Here is an 8850-nt window from a genome sequence, read left to right on the forward strand (position 1 = left end):
AGTCAGGACCGTATAGACTGGAGTGTGTGAGCCAGGAAGCTCCCTCGGAAAGATATTACAGCAAAAAGAGGCTGCAAATGCAGGCCGGAGGCTCCCTGGGGGGCCACACGAATGTAAAGCTGACATGGCACAGGCAAGGGGAGTAGAGAGGAAGCAGGGAAGGCGTTGAGCCAGGAGCTACAGAGGCCCAGCAAAGCAGCGCCCTTTGGAGGACTCTGAGCCAAGGAGCAGTTGGGACTAACTGGGGTGTCAACAGGACCCCTTAAGCTACTGTGTCGAGAAGACCTCGAGACGTAGTGAAGAGGCTGAGATACAAAGATGGAGGCAGACCACAGAAGTGAGTGGTAGTCAGATTCCAGAATTCGTCAGTCCCACAGGATTCTCCCAGGTCAAAGACAGCAGGAGCAGAAAAGAAAAGTCAAGGAGACCCCGGGAGGTTCTAGTTACTTATTGCTGCCCAACAAATGCAAGGCCCAGAGCCTCGCGCTTAATTTGCTCTTGACTTCATGGGTAAGGATAGCAAAAGGCTTGACTGGGGATTTGTCTCTGTTCCACGTGGTGTTGGCAGAGAGGTCTGGGAAGAATCTGCTTGTAAGATGGCTTCCCTGCTCAAGTTTAACTCATTGGTTCTCCTTAGCACCCCTCCTCCTCACCCCTACCGTCTCATTCTCCGTGGTCTCCAGCGCGGGGGCAGAGGGCATTTCCCATCAGGCCAGCAGACAGTGTCCCTTCCACATATTTTACCACTTAAAGCAATCACAGGGCCTGGCCCATCTCAAAGCGGGTGGACAAAGAACTCTACCTGGAGATGGGAGGTAAGGCCACCTTTCGGGCGAGCACAAGGACAGGTGTCATCTTTGCAGTCTGGCAAGGATCCTTGGTCCTGCATGAGGCCAGGAAGAGGAGGTCAGGACTCATTTGCAGTCATGCTAGGTTTGAGGGATCCATTGATTCTTCAAGCAGAAATGGAGACCACAAGCCAGCCAGGACCTGCGGAGCTGTCATTGGGTCTAAGCAGCTCCAGAAAACTTTTACAGCATTTTTCTGGGAAGACCAAGGAATGGAGATAAGAAAGAGGATTAGAGGAGCTTCCCCCTGAGCCACAGCAGGCCATTTGTACTTCTAATAAACCTTTCGGCTGGCTCCATCCAAGGCTTCAGCACCAAGGTGTTGTAAAAAAAAAAAAAAAAAAAAAAAAAGGCTCGGAGTCAATGAGAGGCAGCTGGTTGAAGCATTTCCCAGTTTTTCATATGACTCATAAATTTGTTACATGGTGAAGAAATTCCCTGAAAGCTTTTTGGCAGTCTCATCCAGTCTGACCAGTAGCTAAGAAACACATAACCTTCCAGTTAAGAAAAGGAAGGAAAACATGCAAGGCTTTGACTTGGGGCTTAAATGGAGGGTCACTTTAAAAGCTTTCCTTGCATGGAGTTCACAGCAGCTTTCTGGGAGAGAGCAGGGATTTATAAAGAAGGCTTGCAGTTGCAAATAGCATTTGAGCTATAGACACTTCCGAGGGGTGTCTACGCACATCCACACGCCTTAAACACCAAGGCCCCAGCCGAGCACGGTGGCTCCCGCCTGTAATTCTAGCTACTCAGGAGACAGAGATCTGAGGATTACGGTTGGAAGCCAAACCAGGCAGGAAAGTTCATGAGACTCTTTATCTGCAACCAAAAAGCTAGAAGTGGAGCTGTGACTCAAGAGGTAAAGCACTAGACTTGAGCAAAAAAGTTCAGGAACATCACCCAGGTCCTGAGCTCAAGTCCAAACTGGCATGCATACACATACACACACACACACACACACACACACACACACACACACACACAAGACCCACCTAAAACAGACATCAAGAGCTTTCCAGGCTGAGAAAAGCACCAGCCTGCTGGGCAAACGCACAGGTGGGCATGACCTCACCCTGCCAAGTTAGGGCCAGCATGCCAAGGAACTGTGGTGCCCCCCCCCTCCTGTCACTACTCCCACAGGTGGAAAACTGCGGACCCGTCACGTGACCACCCCCGCATTCCTGGACGTCAGAGCAGTATTCCTGTGGGCAGGACGGGATGGAGTCCAGGAGAGTTCAATGGGGAACACGGGCAACATCCTACTTCTGGCTCTAGGAGATGGTGGGGGAGCAGGCAGGTCTCAACATGTCAAGGTTTTGGCCTTCTTTTGGCTTTTGGTTCATGTTTTGGCCAGCTGCATGATAGCTGACATCTTGGTGGCTTCTGATAAACTGTCCACCCATCACTTTTCTCGGGCTTGTTTATTTTTTGTCAGTCATGCGACTTGAACTCAGGACCTGAGTGCTGTCCCTGAGCGTCGTCTCTCAGGGTGAGCACTCTGCCACTTTGAGCCTCAGCACCACTTCCAGTTTCCCCAGTGGCTAACTGGAGCTAAGAGTCTCACAGGCTTTTCTGCCTGGGTTGGCTCTAGTCTACAATCCTCAGATCTCAGCCTCCTGAGCAGCTAGGATTACAGATGTGAGCCACCAGCACCCTGCTTCCCTGAGCTCTTTTTGCTCAAGGCTGGCACTCTACCGTCTGAGCCACAGCTCCACTCCCAGTTTTCTGGCAGTTAATCAGAGATAAGAGTCTCACAGACTTTCTTGCCTGGGCTGGCTCCAAACCATGATCTTCCTGAGTAGCTAGGATGACAGGCGTGAGCCACCGCCACCAGGCATTTCTCAGGCTTCTGATGCTATCTGCCAATCACTTTTTTCTAAGGCTGAGACTCCCCCGCAGGACATGCACACTTCCCTGTACGGATGCTACACGTCCATAAAAAGTTGACTCCCACGGCCGAGGTCAGGAGGATTGGGGTCCCAGGTTGACCCAGGCAGGGAGGCTCCTGAGACCCCATCAGCAGAAGAGCTGAGTGTGGTGGCTCATACCTATCATCCCAGCTTCAGTGGAACGTGTAAAATAGGAGAATGGTGGTCCGGGCCTGTGCCTCTGGAATGTTCTTCCCACCGCATGGCTCTGCACTGGGCAGTGATCTGGGAGGGGTGTGATGGGGACACAGCTGAGCAAGGGTTCCAGGCTACTGCTTCCCTGACGGTGCTCCCCCACCCCCACCCCCTCCAGCTCCCTTGAAATGACGCGTCCTAGACACGGCGGGGGGGGGGGGGGGGACCCGGGGGTACTGCCCAGCCTGGATCCCAAAAGGACTTGGCAGTATTGTGTTTGTTTATTATTTACAGCATAACCAAGCAAAAGCTGGTGGATGAGGTCATCAACGAACATTCATGGAACGTGTATCAACTAAAAGGAATTGGAGAGATAGAGAAGGGACCATTCACCATAGGCCCAGAAGGATGGCTGAGTTACAGAGAAGGCGCAGCTGGAAAGGCAGAGTGTTAAAGTTCCAATCAGCAAGACCACGCTCTCCTCGGCTCTATTTTGTGTTATAATCCCTGCAGATGAACTTCCTAGCTCCTCACAATCTTTGTTTGATAGTCCACTTTGGTCCTTTTTTTTTTTTTTTGTCCGTCCTGGGGCTGGAACTCAGGGTCTGGGCGCTGTCCCTGAGCCTCTTTGTGCCCAAAGCTAATTTTCTACCACTGGAGCCACAGTGTCGCTTCCAGCATTTTCTGAGTACTTTTTTTTTTTTTGGGGGGGGGGTGGGGTCCGGCCGTGGGCCTGAACTCTGGGCCTGGGCGCTGTCCCTCAGCTCTTCAGCTCAAGGCTAGCGCTCTACCACTTGAGCCACAGCGCCACTTCCATTTTTTTTTCTTTCTGCTTATGTGGTGCTGAGGAATCAAACCCAGGGCCTCAGGCATGCAAGGCAAGCGCTCTACCACTGAGCCACCTTCCCAGCCTTCTGAGTACTTTATTGAGTTAAGAGTCTCACAGACTTTCCTGCCTGGGCTGGCTTTGAACTTCGATCCTCAGATCTCAGCCTCCTGAGGAGCTAGGATTGCAGGTGTGAGCCATCGGCATCTGGCTAATTGGTCCTCTTTTGAAATGCACTTCAAAGACCTGCAAGGGCAAACAGGGGCTACCTAGTCACATCTTGGCTCAGCTTGTGCCTAGAAAGTCCAAATAAAATTGGAGAGTCACAGCAGAGAAACTAAAGAAGGATCTGGAAAGAGCTACAGATTTTCATCTGAAATAAATAAGTAAATAAAGCAAGCTTCTCTTTAAGAGACAGACTGGAGGCCTGGCAGGTGGAGGGGCTGACTGGCAGCCGCTGGTTGGCAGGGAGGGGCGGGTACCCGCCAGGGAGCAGCCGTGAGCTCTTCCAGGCTGAGAGCTGAGCTCTGTGGCGCTCAGGGACTGCACCAACCCCTCCAGACGCCATCCCGCGGCCTGGAGTGAGCAGCCTGGCGGGGATGATTGTGTACATGTGTGCACACACACACATGCACACGTACACGTTCAATTTGGCAGAGGAAGTCAAGGCAAATAGTTTAATCGCAACCATCCCTTGAGGCCATTTGGAATCATTTTCTCATTAGGGAACGTAACAGGCAGCATGACTAATGCCGCGTCAGCCGGTAGCTCCGCCATCATTACGCTCTGATGAGCTGTGGGGGTGGGGGCCTCACCTTCCTCTCTGGAGCTGCTGATTGGGGGGTGAGGGGGATAATCCTACATGAACATGAGCAGCAAAGCAATGGGAGCCCACGGGGGTGAGGCAGATCCAACTAAAGCAGGGGACAGTGTCACCTCCCCAGGGACCAGAGGACACAGGGCGGAACTGTGGCACCCATCCCCCACCCCACCTCAGGCAGGCCCTTTCTTCCCTTGTGACTCCTAGTCCTCTCCCTGCCCTTCTGTCCGTCTTCCTCCTCCTCTATTCCCGCCTGTCTGTCCCCCATCCAGTCTCTCTTCCTGTCTTCCTCTTCTCTGTATCCCTTGCTGTGTCTGCCCCAAGCCATCCATGTGTGCTGGATGGATAGAGTTCCTGCTCTCCTGGTGCCATGTGTGTGTGTGTGTGTGTGTGTGTGTGTGTGTGTGTGTGTGTGTATGTGTGTGTGTGTGTGTGTGTGTGTGTGTGTGTGTGAATCCAGAACTCGTTTTGGGGGTGTTTGGGGGTTTTGAGGAAGTCCTCAAGCATGAGGAGCCCAGCATCTATTTTCCCACCTCAAAACCACAGCCCAGCCTGGGGAGGGGTTAGGCCTCTGCCACTGCAGCAGCCCCTGGCCAGGGGAACACGCAGGGGTTCAAGCCCCTCCTCAGAGGCTGGTCAGAGCCAGGCCCCGCCCCCAGGAGCCATGTGCTGGCCTCACTGTTCCCTCTCAGAGCAGGCAGCCGAGGCCTCGAATGACTCAAGTCACCCCAGGTTCATAGTCATGGTGCTTAAGCCATGTCCCTGACCTCTGGGAGCATACGCACGCACCCCACAATTACTAGAAGCACCCCTGTCGTTTCAATGAGCCCCCTTTTTATGCCCGTGCTGGGGCTTGAACTTAAGGCCTTCCTTTCTCACTTTGCTTTTTATATAGGAGAACGCTTACAGACATCAGGACTTCTCCACGAGCATCTGTCTCTGCTGAAAGGTTATGGGTCTCTGGTCTAACACAGGCTGGTGGTATGTCACGAGGATCCAGGCAGCCCTGAGTCCCACGCTGTATCCAGCAGCTAGTGGAGGGCCTGTGGAGGTCAGGGGACATCAGCTGAGGGCCACTGAAGGGCCAAGAGTACTGCAGGAAGGCACCATGCCAGGGAGCCCAGGAGATGCCCCAGGAGATGAACGGCACCCACCAGAACTGTTTGCCTCTGCCCAGTGACGCCCCAAAAGTGAACCCTGTATGATTCATGACAAAAGAAGAGTGAGTGTTGGTCAGCTTCCCATTACTGTAACAAATACCTGTAACCGTTTATGAAGAAGGAAGGTGTGTGTTAGCCCACAGTTCCAGAGGTTTCCATTCATGGTCTGTTGGCCTTGTTACTTTGGGGCCTGTGGTAAGGTAGCATGTCACAGCCAGGAGCACAGGAAAGACAATGGAAGAGAAGGGGCCAGAGTCCCACTCTGTGCTTGGAGGACACGCCCCCAATAACCAGAAGCCTCCCACGAGGCTCCGCCTCTTAAAGGCTCCTCCACCACCCCCCCCCCAACAGCATCAAGCTGAGAGAGCAAGCATTTCATGTGTGAGCCCTTGGGGGCCATTGAAGGTGTAAACCATAGCAGAGAGACCACAGTGGGGGCCTGCAGTTTCCAAACTGTATCACTAGTGCTATCTACTTATGCCCAGATGAAAGACTCAGCCAGAGATTGACAGAAGGCAGAGGAGCCCACGCGACGGCTGGTGGACCCATCCCGTGTTAAGACAGGGTCTTTGGAAAGACTGGCTCTTTCCCCAGGCCTCTGTGTCAGGCTATCTGAGGACACATACAAAAAGCCAGGGGCTCGAGTCCAAAACAGCAGGGAATGCCATGGGGAAATCTTCACGATCCTCACTGAGGAGGAGGACATCGAAGGAGGCAGGTAGCGCTGCGCTCACCACAGGGCCCGTCGGTCCGTGGGACTCATGATGGTTGATGCCTAGATTTTCTGAATGAACACATAAAAAGATTAGTGAAATAAAAGGGATGACACAGGAGCCCTGCCAGAGATAACCAAAGCCCCGTCTCTGAAGGCTGAAGACCTAGAAGTCGATGGATAGTTTCACAGGAAATCAATCACCCAGCTCGTGTCCCATCCGCTCCTCAGCCCTAGCCAGCAACAAGATGGGAGGAGGACTTGCTTCTGCCTGGCACCTCCGGCCTGCAGGTGCTCCTGAGGGAAGGCACGGCTGGGATGAAGAAGAGCCTGTGCCAGGGGCACCTCCTAGGCAAATGCTGCCTGCCCGCCCACTTCCTCCGCCTGCCCCAGGGCTCTGTGGAAATCCCTCTGCAAATGACAAGAAAAACAGGAGCCTGGAGACAGCCGACCGTGCGGCGCCCCCGACCGGGCCCTCACCGGGGAAACAGAGGTAGAGCCATTCAGGGGGGTGGGGTGGGGGTGTCATTAACCAGAAAGGTGCATCTATGAGGCGACAAGAAGCGAAGGCAGTTCACATGCCTCTCTGCCCCTGGGCTGGGATTCCACATTTAGAGTCCAGGGGGCCTTGTGAGACCCAGAGGGAAAAGCATTTGAGGAGGCTCAAGCCCCGCCCATGGCGGCATCTTCGGTCACTTTGGTTAGGGCTCCAGTGGCACACACCTGGGAGACAGAATAGCGGGCTAGGATGATGCTGGGCTCCACCCTAAACTGCCTGAGCCCAATGTCCAGAACCCCCTACGATGGTTTCCCCAGAAAAATCCCTCTCCACCAATCCGTTCACCCAAAGAGCTACCTACACCTCAGCGGTCAGACCCCAAGACATAGTAAACAGAAAAGCAGAACACCAGTGCTTCATGCCAGTAATCCTACATACTCAGGAAGCTGAGATAGGAGGATTGAGATGGGAAACCAGCCTGGGCAAAAGAGTCCATGAGACTCTTTCTTTTTAATCCCCAATTAATCACAAAAAAATAAAGTAAAACAGAAGGCGCAGTGTGGTTCAAGTAGCAGAATGACAGCCTTGAGCAAAAAAGCCAAGTGAGAGTCACTCTCTCCCTTGAGAGGAAGGAAGGAAGGAAGGAAGGAAGGAAGGAAGGAAGGAAGGAAGAAGGGAGGGAGGGAGGGAGGGAGGGAGGGAGGGAGGACCATCAGTCATTCCTGTTAAAAATGTGATTGAACACTGTTAACCACAGGGAAAATTCTGCCTCCTGAGCCCCACCGGGTGTGGGGACCCCCATGTCCCCCTAAGGGGTGCCGAGGACCGCAAGGTGGCTCTGCTTGGGCCTGAGCCAACCAGCCAGCCAGCTCCTTCCCGGGCCTCCTTCCCCAGCAGCGCTCGCAGGCCTGGCCTGAGGAAAAACTCAAGGCAATTACATCAGCACAGGACCCCTTTGTCTGGCGCTCAGGCTGGGTTCCCACAAAGCGACTGAAATAAATTAGAACGTTTTCATCGAGGGCGGTTGAAAGCGGCCCTTTTGGAAAAGTCTCAGCAGCTGCTCTTTATTGGATTATAACTAGGAGCAAAACACCCCAAACCACACAATCGCCTGCAAAGGGGGAAAAAATCAAATCAAATACAACATTGTTGTAGGCCCTGGAAAATGTTTCCCCAGGAAACCCAGCCTGGGAACCTGGTCAGTGTTCTCTTGCTCAGCAACTCGGGGAGACAGGGGTTGCCACTCCCGGGTCAGACGCAGTTTGTCTGCACACAGGCAGCCAGAGACAGCGACAGCGACAGCCCCACACCAGCCGGCCTGAGCCGCCCCAGACGGCCGCCCTCCAGATGACTGTCCCCACCCCCCTTCCACAGGGAGAATCAGCTGAGAGGGCTTTAAAAAAAAAAAAGGTGAGCCGGGCGCTGGTGGCTCACGCCTGTAATCCTAGCTACTCAGGAGGCTGAGATCTGAGGATCGCGGTTCAAAGCCAGCCCGGGCAGGAGAGACCGTGAGACTCTTATCTCCAATAAACCACCAGAAAACCGGAAGTGGCGCTGTAGCTCAAGTGGTAGAGCGCTCGCCTTGAGCTGAAGAGCTGAGGGACAGCGCCCAGGCCCAGAGTTCAAGCCCCATGACCGACAAAAAAAAAAAAAAAAAAAGGTGAAACCAGCTAGGCACCCGTGGCTCATGACTGTAATCCTAGCTTCTCAGGAGGCTGAGATCTGAGGATCATAGTTTGAAGCCAGCCCAGGTAGGAAAGCCTAGAAGACTCTTATCTCCAATTTACCAGCAAGAAGCTAGAAATGGAGGTGTGGCTCAAGTGGTAAACTGTCAGGGGGAAAAAAGGCTAAGGGACAGTGCCCAGGGCCTGAGTTCAACACAAGCAGAAACTAGGTGAGATCACCCAAGGGGCCCTGAGGCC

The sequence above is a fragment of the Dipodomys spectabilis genome, unplaced genomic scaffold (assembly GCF_019054845.1).
Source record: "Dipodomys spectabilis isolate Male_0828 unplaced genomic scaffold, ASM1905484v1 ptg000669l, whole genome shotgun sequence".
NCBI lineage: Eukaryota > Metazoa > Chordata > Mammalia > Rodentia > Heteromyidae > Dipodomys > Dipodomys spectabilis.